The 14,320-nt window shown below is 56.9% G+C and overlaps 1 protein-coding gene across 1 annotated transcript in view; it reads right to left on the reverse strand.

Annotated features, from left to right (window-relative positions):
- The window catches only part of CDH22 (cadherin 22), a 124,484-nt gene that overhangs the window by 70,151 nt on the left and 40,013 nt on the right, over positions 1–14,320 (reverse strand). The window lies entirely within an intron of this gene.

The following is a 14,320-nucleotide window of genomic DNA, read 5'->3' on the forward strand; positions in this document are numbered from 1 at the left end:
CATGAGTCCCCAACGGCCTTGCTTGGAGGTGTCGAGTGACTTTGGGCAGGGCCACAAGCCCTCTGGGCTTACCATGGTGTCTCCACATTCCCCCAGAAAACATTCCTTTTGCAGGGTCTGAGACACACTTCTCCCCCCCACCCCCACCCTGGACCAGCACCGCGGTCCCCAGATCAATCCATCTCTCCCTCCCTCACCCCTCCATCAGATCCTGCTTTCAGCAAAAAAGGATCTGAGGGACTAACTCCTACTCAAGCCATAATGATGAATAATGGCTTAATGTGGGTGTTTACAGGGGACAGCAATGCCGCTTTAATGGAGGTATTTTAGGCACCGACCAGAGTGAGTGGAGGTGAGGGGCTCAATCTCCACCCCTCTCCCCAAGCCCAGTTCAGCTCAGTTCAACAACTCAAATCCCCGGGGCATCGGCTTGGCCAGGTTTGGGCTGGACAAAAATAAGTTCACAGTTTAGAGGCGTGGGGACGAGACCTCCCAATAACAACCTAAATGCCAGGTGGAGTGTGAGCAGGGCTGTAAGAGGGGCTCCGGGAAGGGAGTGGGCACCTGTGTCTGCAAGGGGGAGGTGGGTGGGAGGGAATTAGGGCTGTTTCTTGGAAAAGGGGGCATCTGAGCCGGTAGGAAGAAAGGGCAGAGGAGCAGAGGCAGGCAGTCTAGGAGGCGTCTGCTGGTGGGGGGAGTTAGGTTGGAAGCATGAGGGGTGTGGCTGGGCAGAGGTCCACCTGTGGGTGACCCAGGTGGCTGGAATCTCGGGGGGCAGAAGAAATGTAGACCACCCCCTATGAGCCGGCACCAAAGAGGCCAGTTCTCATCCCTTTAACTGACTTGTGTGAGTCACGGCAGCTGTGAAGGTTGGTGTCTTATACCCGTTTTGCAGAGGCTTGATTCCCCAGTGCTCTTGCTGGGCACGGGCACCAGAATTTCCTTACGAAAGGGGTTCCGGGTAGGGAGTCTGTTGGAAGGGGGGACGCAGGAGGTTGACGCTGCATTTGAGAGCCTCACAGCCCCTGGGGAGGAGAGGAGGGAGGAGTCCCAGACATGCTGGTCCCTCTTTCCCTGCAGGCCCCACCCTGAACTAACGGAGGTCAGGAGGGCCCGTGACCCTGCTGCGAGCACCCCCAGCACCCCGTCGCACCCCCTCCTCACCGGCTCTGTAGGGCCTGGGCGTGAAGGCGGAGCTGAGGCCTGAAGACACCCCCCTCCCCTTGGGGCCCTGCTCTGTGATCCCGGAGATGTGCTCCGGCCTCTGGGGAGCTGGCTCTGATTCCCCACGTTACAGCCTGGGCCGGTCGTAATGAGGTTGGAGTTATGGGTGAGGAGAGGAGGCATCGCTCCGCAGCCTTCATTTCCTGGAGCTTATGACTTCCCTGCGGGCTCGGCAGGAACTGTTCCCCTGACTCCATCAGGCAGTTCCAGGACCCATCAGGGCCCTGCAGGGACGCAGAAGGGAGGGGCCGGCTGGAGGGCGGGTTGGGGAGGGGCGCTGGGGCCACCCCTGGGGACAGCTGCGGAGGCGAGGCGCAGGAGGTGGGAACTATGGGAGATCCCCCCCCCCCACCGTGTTTGCAGGCACCCCATCGCCGCTCTCCCTCCTTCCTTTCCTTTCTTTACACCACCTTTTCAAACATTCTATCATTCATTCGTTCATCAAACACTAGCATCTACTACAAGTGGGGAGACAGAAATGCATTCATTCATTCATTCATTCAACATACTTTCAAAATCGTTTCTCTGTGAAGACCGCAAGATACAATCAGTTGTTCAGCTATATATCAGGAGAGAGATGCATTTCTTCTGGTTATTCATTTACTCTTTCAACAACTATTTACCACACCTCCCTGATGCCGGCCCCTGTGCTGGGCCCTGGAGACAAAGCAATAAATGAAATAGTCCTGGCCCTCCTGGAGCTGACCTTCTAGTAATAAAGGAAAGAAATCTACCATATAATTTCTGGGGGTGAGAAGCGTTATGAAGGAATACAAAACAGGAAAAGGGGAGGAAGAGAATGATGGAAGGGCTGGAGTGGGTGTCTTACTCTAGATGTGATATCAGGGAGGGCCTCTCAGAGGAGGTGATAATTTGGCTGATCTGGAAGGATGAGAAGAAGCCTGGCACAAAATGGTTCCACGCAGAGGGAACAGCACGTGCAAAGGTCCAGAGGCTGGAATAAGCTGAGGAACAGGAAGGAGGCCACTGTGGCTGGTGCAGAGCAAGAGGGTGGCTGCAGATGAGTTAGCCGTTTTATTCTGTGTGTGCAGAGAAGGGCTTGGGGGAGTTTTATACAATAAAAACCACAGGAGACCGAAATGGTCTATGGCCATAAGGGGATTTCGTGATGGAAGGCCCTCAGCACAGAAGGGCCAAGCACAACACAGTGGGCTGTGGGGTAGAGGAGGTGTCACCTGAAGTTCAAGTGCAAGAAGGATTTGGACCCATGGAATTCGGGCTCTTGGGGAAGAAGGAGCGCTCTGTGGAAGGTCTACGGGGGGGGGGGGGGCAAAGGCCAGAGGTCAAATTTCACTTTAGAGAAAGCAGAATTCAAGAGTGGAGGAGTGCGGTCTCGAACCCAGGCTTGGATTCCCCTTGGCGTGGGGCACCTTTGAAGGACTAGGAAAAGTCACCCCTCTCAGTGATAACAGCCCCGTGCCGGGCGGTGGGGGGGACATGCTGGGCAGGACAAGGGTGGCTGCATCTCGGCCCCAACCTGCCGCCCTGGCTGGGCCCCCTTGGGCAGGGCACACCCAGCACTATGGTTTGAGGGGGGCCCTCCGAGCCCCCCACCTGTGTCTCCTCCCCGGGCCTTCATCCCGTCCACTTGGGCCTCTCTCAGGCGCTGGCCTGGCCAGGGTCCCCAGCCACCTGCCAGGACTCCTGCAGCCACTTCGGCCTCTTCTCTCCCTCCCTTCCTCCCTTTCCTGCTCCAGCTGCGTTTCCTGAGTGGGTGTAACCACAGGACCCTGTCCTGGCATTCAGTCCTTCACTGGGGGCCACTGTGGAGCCTCGGGCCTGCATTCCCATCTGCCAGCGTTTCCCAGGAGATCTTAGGCATGCTGGTGGCTTTCTCTAGGCTGCAGGTCTCAACCTGCCGCGCAGTTGTTTAATCCCAAGTGGGATTAAAAGCCAAGCCCCGGGCTGGCTCAGTAAACGTTGGCTGTGCTCTCTCCACTCTTCAGCCTCTGCTCCTATAACCCATGTGCTCTGGGGCCCGTGTGCGCGTGTGTGGTTCCTGTGTGTGTGGGCCTGTGCCTGCAATCATGGACGTCAGCGTGTGTGCGTGTGTGTGGTGCACATTCACTCATTCCAGAAATATTCGTGAATTTCCACTCGGTGCTGCTCTAGGCACAACAAGAAACGGGTAGAGTCCTCGGACAGACGGTAAACAAATAAATAAAGAAACCAATAAATAACATGATAGATCATGGTAAATACTATCGAGGGAAACAAAGCAGGGTAGGTGCCAGAGTGGGGGGATTTGCTCTTTCTGTCTCTCAAGCGTCTGTATAAATGAGAATTCATACAAGGTGGCCATGGACGGCCTCACTGCTAAGGTGACATTTGAACAGACCTCCAAAGGGAGGGAGGGAGGGAGGGGGCTGTGCACATAGCTGGGAGAAAAGCATTGCAGGTGGCAGGAACGGCAAGTGCAAAGGCCCTGAGGTCAGTGTGTGTTTGGTGTGCGGGAGGAACAGCAAGGAACCCCTTGTTGCTGAAGTGGAGTGACGGGGTGTGAGCAGCAGATGAGCTCAGAGAAAATACGGAGGTGGGCATCAGAGCCTGCTGCGTCTTCTTTGGGTTTTTACTGTCCGATGGGACCCCTACCCTGGGAGGGCTTGAACAGAATGATGTGATCTAATTTATGTTTTAAAAGATCATACTGGCGGGGGGCCTGGGTGGCTCTGTCGGTCGAGCGTCCGACTCCCGCTCGGATCTCGCGGTTCGTGGGTTCAGGCCCCACATCGGGCTCCCTGCCGTCAGCACGGAGCCTGCTTTGGATCCTCTGTCCCCCTCTCTCTCTGCCCTTCCCCCGCTTGCACGTGCACGCATGCTGTCTCTCTCTCTCTCTCTCAAAAATAAATACATTAAAACAAATGTAAAAGATCATGCTGACTAGCTATCGGGTGCAAAACAGAGGGAAGCCGGGGCTGGAAGGGGCTGGGGGTGCCGTTTCAATGATGCAGAGGGGAAGTGAGGGTGGCTGGGACCAAGGCGGGACAGCGGGGGCTGCTGAGAAGGGAAGCTGTGTGGCAGGCTATGCTGTGGGTCGGAAATGGGGCGCCAGGGGAAGAGGAACCAAGCACGACCACCCTGCAGCCTCAGTGGCGGGAGTGCGGGGTTCCGGCTCCCTGAGCTGAGGACAGCTGTGGGCAGAGCAGAGGTGGGGGGATCAGGAACTCCGTCTTGACGTGTTACATTCAAATGCCTCTTAGGCGTCAATAGTGACACCAAACAGCCCAGGGCACCTTCTGCCAGGAGCTCAGGAGCGGGGTCCTGGCTGCAGGCGTGCATTTGGGAACTTGGACGGTATTTAGAGCCGAGACTGGGTGAGGCCACGAAGGACTGAGCGCAGGTGGAGAAGAGGTCCAGCACCTCAACCACGGAGATCTGGGAGACGGAGAGGGCGGAACGAAGGAGACTGAACAGGAGGAGAGAGGAGGGCAGGGGAGGGGGGGGTCCTGGAAGCCCACTGGGGACAGTGCTGTAAGGAGGAAGGGGTCATCAACCGTGCGGACTGCTCTCAGGCGAGCGACCGTCTGTCCAGCTTTGCCCGTGACAGTCCTGCTTTACATCCGGTGTCCCGGCAAACCTGTTATAGTGTCCCGCCCCCTTTTACTCCGCTGTGGACTTCATTGAGTTGACCGTTCGGTCTTGGCCACACGGAGGTCAGCGGTGGCCTCGATGAAAGCGAGTTTGGTGGTGCGGTGGGTGTGCAGGCTTGAATGGAGTGGGTTCAAGAGAGACTGGGAGGCGGGGAAGCAGAGACATAGGTGGGGGTGGGTGGCAGCCCCTCTAGGGATTTTTTAAGGTTACTTTCGCCTGCTCCCCCGGCTCCCACCCCTACCGCAGCAGCCTGCTGGGTTTTATGGTATGTAAAAGAGACAGCTGGTGGGGACGCCTGGGTGGCTCAGTCGGTTGAGCCTCCGACTTCGGCTCAGGTCATGATCTCACGGTCTGTGAGTTCGAGCCCCGCGTCGGGCTCTGGGTTGACAGCTTGGAGCCTGGAACCTGCTTCACATTCTGTGTCTCCCTCTCTCTCTGACCTTCCCTGCTCACATTCTCTGTCTGTCTCAAAAATAAACATTAAAACAAAATGTTTTAAAGAGACAGATGGGAAATACAGCCTTGGCCAGCTGCTAATAGCCAGTCCCTTTCCCAGTCCTGTCTTGCTGCGATTCTGTCTCAATATTCACAGAATATTGAGCTTGGCCATATGCTCACCCCCTCCCCTATGAATAGTGATTCATCTAAAGGAGCGAGAACCTTTCTCCTCTCCCCACCAGTGATTGGTTTAGAAAGTATCATGTGACACAATTCTGGCCAATGAGATCTGAAGGGATAACTGCTAGAGAGCTTCTGGGAATTGTTTGCTGCTCTTTAAAAAGAGATGCCTTGAGGAGAAACTTTTCATTTTCTGCGTGTGTGAAGAGGTGATGGCTGGAGCTACAGCAGCCATTTTGGGACAATGAGGGAAGACCCCCACCCCCCCCACCCTGCACCCCCCTCCGCAAGAGGCTAAAGGGGCTAAGTAAGAAAGAGGGTACAGTCCGTGGCTTTGATAATGTTGTTGAGCCACTGACTTTTCCCACTGTGGGCCTTGAGGATCCAGTGCCCTACTTTCAGCCCCTACTTCCTCCAGACTCTCATTCTCTCTCCTCCAAACTCCCTCAGACCTGTCTGCCCGAATCTTCTCTGGGGTTCGGTGTCAGCTGTGATGGCAAGCTTCTGGAGGACAGAAGGCACGGCCATTCCTTCTTCTGTCCCTCCCTGCCCCTTCCCACACACGCCTGCCAGAGCCAAGCACAGAGCTGGGTGCTGGGAAGGACTCCGGAGAATGTCGCCTCGGACAGATTGTGGGAGCTGCTTGGGCAACATTCTTTCCCTCTCACTGAGGGGCTGGCAGGCTTGCTGATTTGCTGTGGCCTTGTCTATGCTCCAGGCATCACTGCCACTGCCCACACTGTGTCCTTCCAGAGTGTAGGCTGGGTGGCCAGCGTGTCCTCTCTTGATTTCTCCGTGCCTTGGTGTCATTGTTGCCAAGGCTGTCCGACTGCCAGCTCCGTGGCTCCAGGCCCTCCTTTGTCATCTGGCTGTCTCCCTGGGGACAGAGGAAGGGCTTCTCATCCTACCCATCCCGCGTTTGTTTCCCAGCCTGTCTCTGTGCCAAGACCAGGAAGAGGGGCTGGGCACCGTGCCCCCCCAGGCGGGACAAAGCAGGGGAGACGTCACGGTGCAGCCGGGACCTCCTGACCTCTGCCTCCTCCCCACGGTTCCTGATCATCTTCTTAGCCCCTCTCTCTGGGGCAGAATTTAGCGCTCAGGGGGCCTAAGAGGATGGGGTCCAAAGTCAGACCAGGGTTTGAGTCCTAGCCTCGGTTTTCTCATCTGAAAAAAGGGGCTAATAGTGCTCATCTCCTCGGGCCGGTGGGATGACCCCATGAGGGCGTCTACGGCCTTTGGCAGTCAATGTTAGCTGATGAGATAATAGGGACTATGGTCACCATTCCTGCTAACTTGACTACTCCTGGACCCCTAATTTGTACATAGTATCCTGACCAGGTGAAAGGGGCTCAGAGGTATTTTTCTGCTCATTCGTTTAGTCACTCATGCGTTTATTTAACAACTGCTCTGGGGCCCACGGGCACACCTCGCTGCAGGGAGAGGGAAGGCGTGTGCAGGGTAAGGGGGTTCCTCCTGCACGGGCGCAAGGCTGGTGCCCGAGACGAGGGCCACGCAGGGAGAGGCAGCTCATTCATTTGTTCGCGCATTCGTTTACTCCCCCGGCCCCGCCCCCTGGCTTGGCATGGATGCGTCCTCTCTCCCTGCCCACCTGGCTCCCAGGTTTGCCAGCGGGAGCTGTGCCTGGCAGCCTGGCTCCTGTCTGCACTCTCTGTGCTTGGCTGCTGTCTTCTCCCTGGGGAGAAGGAAAATTATTTCTACCAGCTCAGTGCTCTCCCTTCCGGCCAGAAGGGATCCTAGCATAAGGCAGGAGCTGTGGAGGGGCCACCCCGTCTCTGCTCGCCGCTCTTGCTTCCCGCGGCTCCCGGGTGGAGGGCCCCGCGAAGTCGCCAACAGAACAGACTAGTTATTGCCTTGCGTGCCTCGGGGCACCTGTGTGCCGGGGGCCCATGTGTGCTCAGCACCCGGCCCCAGGGGCGACTCCCGGCACGTGTGGGCGCTCAGCAAGTGTGGCGCGAGGGGCCGCATGGGCGTCTGCTCCTGTGGGCTGAGCCCACGGGCTATTTCTGGGGCCGTGGGTGTGATGCCAAGCTCAGCAGTGTCCTGCTGGGGTGGGGTGGGGGTTCACATCTCTGAGTGTGTTTGGGGGTCGAGTCAGGGTGTGCCAGAGCTTCTGGGCTTGGTAGCCGGACCATTAGCTAGGGAGGCAAAGGTGGGGGGCCAGGGGAGAGGGGACGAGCGGGGCGGGGGCCATACGCACCCCATTCACGCGGTCACCCCATCTGCAAAGGCTGCTCCAGGGGCCCTCAGTCTTGTCCCCCTGGCCACGCTGAGCGTAGATTTGCCCTCACGAAGCCCAGCTCGGTCTGAAAGTTTCTCCCGGGCCAAACCTTCCCTGGCTCTCTTTCACCTTCAAGGTAAAGTTAGTTAGTTACCATTCAGAGTAACAAAGGGACTTTCACGCTCAGGGGCTCTGCACACGATCCTTGGAGGTGAGCACTCCTATTTGCGCTCATTTTCCAGATGAGGAAACCGAGGCGTGATGAGGTCGTGTGGCACGATGTGGGGCTGGGGTTTGGACCCTAGGCTGTTAGGTCCAGGGCCTGTCTGTTAGCCACCACACATGCGGTGGCTCAAGGCCCCGTGAGATCTGGACCTGCCCCCTCTGCATTATCGTCGCCATATCTGACACGTGCAGGTGCGGAGGGCACTGCCCGCCCTTTCCTACTGTCGTGCCTCAGGGCTTTTGCTTCTGCTGTTCCCTCTGCCAGGACGCTCTCTCTCCCTTGTTGCCCCACGTCCGACCCTGACCCGGTTCCTCTCCTCCGCACAGTCTCTCTGTCTCCTCCCCCAAGCCCCCCGTGAGCTCACTTATCTGAGCCATGGCTCAGAGCCAAATTCGCCCTTGACTGGCCTCAGCACCTGGCCTGCTGACTGCAGGCGCCCCCGTTGCCGCTCTGTGCCCTCCGATTCATACGTCTGTGCCCCGCTCAGAGTGGCCACTACTGAATGTGTGAGGGAGTGGGCACAAGAGCGTGTGGATGGCTGGCTGGACAGAAGGGCAGGTGACGGGGGTGCCTGTTTACTGCCACGCCACCAGACTGCCCTTCTGTGGCACACCTCCCTCTGCTTATTCCGTTTTCTGAGTCATCAGATATTTGTTGAGCACCTACTATATACCGGGCACGGTGTTGGAGGCTAAGGATGTAGCATTGGGTGAATCAGGGTCTCATGGCCATGCCCTTCCAGGGCGTGTGTGTGTGTGCGCACGTGTGTGTGTGTGTGTGTGTGTGTGTAAGGGGACATATTTATTAAGCCAATATTCTCAGGTAAGCACACAATTCCCCACAACCATAAAGTACAGCCCTCCCTCCCCCCAGCGTATTTCACAGGGGATACGATCTCATTAGGACCGGGTGGGGCTGGGGAGGGGCAGTCCGCTGAGACAGGGGTTTTGACCTGATGCGTAAAGAAAGCACAGATGACCTCGCTGCAGGTAACAGAACGAGCAAAGCCACATTTGAGGGCCTGGGAGCTCAGGGGCCAGAGCGCAGTGTGGATGGTGAGGCAGCTGCCCATGGAGTTTAAGGAGTTCAGTTTCTGGCTCCAGAGCAATGAGAAGGCATTGAGCACAGGACAGGTAGCAGGGGACCAGTGAGACAGGGGTGGCAGTGTGGCCAGAGACCTCCCTCAGACCAGGGAGGCCATCCTGGGGTGGAGATAAGGTGACAGATATGAAATATTTAGGAAGCAAATGGGCCAGACTTGGTGACGGGGTGGGGCGGGGGAGAGGGGCTAGATCAAGAGCGACCCGTGATTTGGTTGTGTTTCAGCAGATGGCTGTTGATCACCTCCTAAGAGCCGGGCACTGTTCTAGCACTTTCTGCCTCAACTTACTTACGGTTCCCAAGAAACCCAGGTGAGTTATCATCACCCCTTCGCAATCTCACTTCTCTCTGGAAAGAATGCCGGGGCAGTGGGACCCCCTGGGCGTTGTCCCAAACCCGGCTCCTTTGGGGGACAGCCTTGGTGGATCTAAGGGATGGAGAAGGGAGACGGGCAGGCGGGTTGCACATACTGAGCTGATTCTGAGTCAGTGAGGATAATGACAGACAACATTCATAGAGCTTTTGCTGTGTGCCAGGCACGGTGCCATCCAATTAGCTAATAATGAGGGGTAACACTTAGTTCTCTGCAGAGCACTTTATGTCAGTGGTCTGATTGCATTGTCGCAGCAGCTGCCTTTAAAATTTCCATTACAGAGGAAGGGACAGCGGCTCAGAGAGGTTGAGGGACTTGTCCGAGGTCACACAGCTCGTGGAAGGTGGATCTGGAATTCAAACGGGCTGTGGTAGGGGAGGGAGAGGAGGATGGGCACAGGGGGCGTTCGGCGACTGCAGGGAAGGACAGGGCTGCGATTGGCTCGGAGCATGAACCATGTCCCTTCCCCCCAGTTCCTCCTGACCCTGCTCACCCCACGCCTGGGCCTCTTCTCAAGGCCTGGCCTCCCATGCAACTTATGAACACGCACGTGTACGCATGCACCCGCACACGCATAGCCCTTGGCTGCCCCTGCTCGCCTGCCCGGGGCGGGGGTGGCTGCTCAGAACCTTCCGCCCCAGATGCCCCCGGCCTGCACCTGCCTGTCTGCCCCGCCCCCACCCTGCCCGCCTGCTGGTGCCGCAGGCAAAGTCCGCTGTACATCATGTTGACAGTAGAAATTACATCCCGAGCTGCTGGTTTACACCGCGCCCTGTCAGAACTCACCGCAGCCCAGTGATCAGGACAAATTGAATAGCATCCTGGCCGTGTCAATATTTATTCCATTTTACAAACGCGGCCGGATGGGGGACAGGGCACGCTGTGGTACCAGCCAAGCATGGCCCCGGGAACCCCTTCTCCCTCTCACGCTGGAGCCGCCTCGTCCATCCTCTCCTCCCCTCTCCCTCCTCCTCTTTCTCAGCTTTTCGTGCGCCGTCAGAATCGTGAAACTCAACATTGCTACCCAAAAAGTGCGCAGGCCGTAGATGCGGAGTTGAACGAGTAATTACGCAAAGTGACGCATGTTGAAGTGCTCAGCACGGTGGTCAGTCATGGAAAATGAACCACCCGTCGTGGATCCACCCGTCGATCCAAACACTGAAAGTGGCCCCCTCTTTAGAAGCCCCCTGCTGTGACAGGAGCCCACGGCTTCCCTCCATCCTGGCTTTTACGACAACCAGCTTCTTGCCTCTCTTTATAGCCCATCACCCGATTACGCACTCTCAAAATCTCATTTTAGTTCTGCCTGTGTCTGAGCTTCATGTGGATGGAATCATACTCCTTTTTTTTTTTTTTTTTGCATTTTGCTCCTTTCTCTCGGCGCTTCGTTTTTGAGATTTGTCTTTGTGCTTGTGCGCGTGCCTTTTCACTGCCGTGTAGTACTCCCCCGCGTGGATGTACCACGATTTCTGTCTCCGCTTGGGCCACGCTCCCTTTTCCCTTCTTTCCCTTTTTCTCCTGCTCTTCTTCCAGTCAGTAGCTTCCTCCCCTTCCACCTCCTTCTCCCCTGTTCCACCTCCTTGATGGTCTGTCTGCCGTACCTGCTCACATCACACACACCTCATCCCAGCAGGGGATGGCATCCCACCCGGTGCCCCCTCTGGGTGTCTCCATGCCCCCACCCAGTTCCTGGACTATGGGCTCCAGCCAGAGGGAGGGTCCCCCAGACCTGAGCCTATGACAGCTTATTGGTTGCAGGGGATCCCCGGGGGCAGCGACTGGGGTCCACAGCAGGGCCCCTGCCCTTGTGTTTCCAGCTGCTATACTGGCAACCTTGGGAGAGGAGGACTCCCATCTTGCTCCCACCCAGATGGTAAAACGCGCCTGGGTGGCTCAGACGGTTAGGCGGCCAACTTCAGCTCAGGTCATAATCTCATGGGTCATGAGTTCGAGCCCCGCGTCGGGCTCTGTGCTGACAGCTCAGAGCCTGGAGCCTGCTTCAGATTGTGTCTCCCTCTCTCTCTGCCCCTCCCCTGCTCATACTCTGTCCCTTTCTAAAAAATAAATAAACATTAAAAAAAAAAAGAACTGAGATAGTCCCAAGGGGCCCCACCGCCATCAGTAGGAGGCACAAAGGATGGGGGGGGGGGTGGCGGTGGGGAAGAACCCGGGCCAGACAAGGGCCAAGCCCCACCCTCAGCTCTGCTCACTTCAAGTCTCAGGCAGCACCCATCCGGTGTCTAACGGTGAATCTCACCTCCCCACCAGCAGAGGAGACCAGCCGACTGTGGGGGAGCCTTCCAAAAAGTCACCACAAAGCCCGCTTCCACACCCCAAGAGCATATCTGACACATTTCATTTGTCTCCCTTAGTCCCTTCTCTGTCTTGGAGCTGCTCTGATGATGACATATTCAGGGTAGTTAATTTTTATTGCAACCCTAACAGATGACATTAAGGAATCTGTCCCTTTGCAGTACGGGGGAAAGCTCTCTAGACTGGAAGGCAAGTGGACTAGGTTGGAGCTTGGCTTTGATCCCCCCACACTGGGTGACCTTGGGCAAGTCCTCACCCTCTCTGGGCTTCTTTACAATGAAAGGTCAAACTGTGATTTCCAGGAGCCCTCAGAGGGCCAGGGCCGTGCTGGCAGTGTTACAAGGGGGACTTGTTCAAGATGCACATCCTTGGGTCCCCAGAGCGTCTGATTTAGTAATGATGATCATAATACCAAGAGGCAACATTTATAGGGTGCTTTCTGTGTGCCAGGACTTGTATATTTGATGAGCTAAAAATAAAGAAGCCACGCTTATTGGCCAGTGTGCTAAGTACTTTACGTGAGTTACCTTGTTTTACAGATGAAGAAGCTGGGTGCAGAGAGGAGAAGGAACTTGCTCTGGGGCTACAGCCAGGAAGTGGGGAAGCCGGGGCCGGGACGAGGAAAGTCTGAGCCCGTCCTCAGTCTGGGCTAGCTCCCCAGCAGACTCTGAGGCTGACCTGGGAGCCCCGGACCAGGTGGTCAGAAGCGGCGAAACGGAGATCAAGCCCCGTGCACCTACTGTGAACAACACATCTTGGCGGTGAGTCATCGAGATGTGTGTGAAGGCCCCCGCCCCCGCCCACACCCCCAACCAGTATGAGCTCTTATGGTTAATACCTTAGGCCACCCCCACACCAGCCTCCCGAGATGGGCTTTCGCCTCTCCAGTTACTGATGGAAAAACAGAGGCACCTAGAAGAGGTCGCGTGCTCTAGACCACGTGGCTAAGGGTCTCATAGGCTTTTACCCTAGGACACTGCTTCCGTTACCCCCTCTCCCCTGCACCTAACAGATGCTGAGTCACACCCCCCCCCCAGCCAACTTTCTGGGCCTCAGTCTTCCCAGCTGTAAAATGGAGGTGTTGGACTCATGGGCTGGGAGTCTGGCATCCCAGCTTCTGCCCCTAACGCCATAGCTCTTAGGTAGGTTTCTTCCTTCTCTGGGTCTCCCCATCTGGAAACGAAGTCTCTGTGACCCTATCCCAACACTACACACAGTCACTGCTTTAAAACAAGCCTCCCGGTGATGGAAAGCCTCAGGTCTGCCTCCCTGGAAACAGGCTCCAGGGGAGAGGTTTCCTGGGGGGAGAGTGGTGAGGAACACCGCGGAAGGGGTGAGGAGAAGGTGAACCCGGATGCTGTCCCAGAAGGGATCTCAGCTGATCGCGGGCACTCTGGAGCTGCAGTGCTCCCAGTTGAGGAAAGAGGCCAGCCTCCCAATCCGTGCATCTGCCAGATAGCGGAAGTAGGTTGCCCACCCCTCCAGAGGGCGTGACCTTGAGCGAGACAGCTCCCTTTGGCTTGGGCAGTCAGTAGCTGCTGTCACAGACGTCCTGGGCGGTCCGTTCTGCTACATAAAATCTGCTGAAAAACCCAGGGCCGGGCCTCAGCTCTGGAAATGACAGCAGACACGATGTGGCCTGAGCCCTTGGCTTAGCCAGCCGGGCCCTGGCCCGGCTCTGAGCCCCGGTGCCCCGGCTCCACCGCCTGCTGTGTTCACAGCGGGATCAGCGCCCTAGATCTCGCTTAAAGCCAGGCCGCTGCCACCTGCCTTGCGGCTCATCTCCCGTGCTTCCCCGAGGTCCCAGCGATTATGCCACTGAAAATTCCGCTTTCATCTTGTCAACCTCGCAGTAAATTACAGGCCCGGGGAGGCGTGGGCCTCCTCCTTAAACAAGATTCAATTCCACTTAGCTGCCCCCCTTCCTGCCCCACACGTAGGTCCCTCCCTCCCGCCACCCCGGGCGCAGGATTTATGGCCTCTCCTTGCAGGCAGCTGGTAACCATGGCAGGCTCCTTAGGGAGGCTTCAGGCTGGAGCCTCGTCAGCCCCAGACTCCAGTGCGGCCGCTTCCTCCTAGGATGGAGGGGAGAGGAGAGAGAGGCCAAGACGGCGGAAAGGGCTTCTGGAAGCCGAGGCAGAGAGATCACAGTAACCCCAGCAATAACAGCAACATCAATGCTGTCGCATCGACTGCTCTCACACTGCCTGTGATGCAGACCCTGTCATCACCCCCATTTTATAGATGGGCAAACTGGGGCCAACGAGCGTGAGGTCAAATGCCAAGGTCACATTCCAAAGAAGCATGCCAAGGCAGTGCCAGGGCTGGGGCACTTAAGCGCTGTGGCCACTGCCTCTTCCCCCAACTGCTGTTCTTGGAGGGACATAGAGTCTCTCAGGGGGTTTCAGGCCCTCTAAGACCTTGGCTCCCTCATCTGATGTCTGATTCTCTCTTAGATCTCCGCCCCTGCCCATATCCGCCCCCAGGGATGGGGAGATCACTGCCTCTCCGGAGGGCCCATTATCTCCCTAATGACTAGACACTGTCTCCAAATAATTGATCAAGCCCTGTCACCTCTCAGAAGCATTGTTTTGGCATTTAAGGTCCTTCGTGA

Source organism: Neofelis nebulosa, chromosome 9 (genome assembly GCF_028018385.1).
Source record: "Neofelis nebulosa isolate mNeoNeb1 chromosome 9, mNeoNeb1.pri, whole genome shotgun sequence".
Classification (NCBI taxonomy): Eukaryota; Metazoa; Chordata; class Mammalia; order Carnivora; family Felidae; genus Neofelis; species Neofelis nebulosa.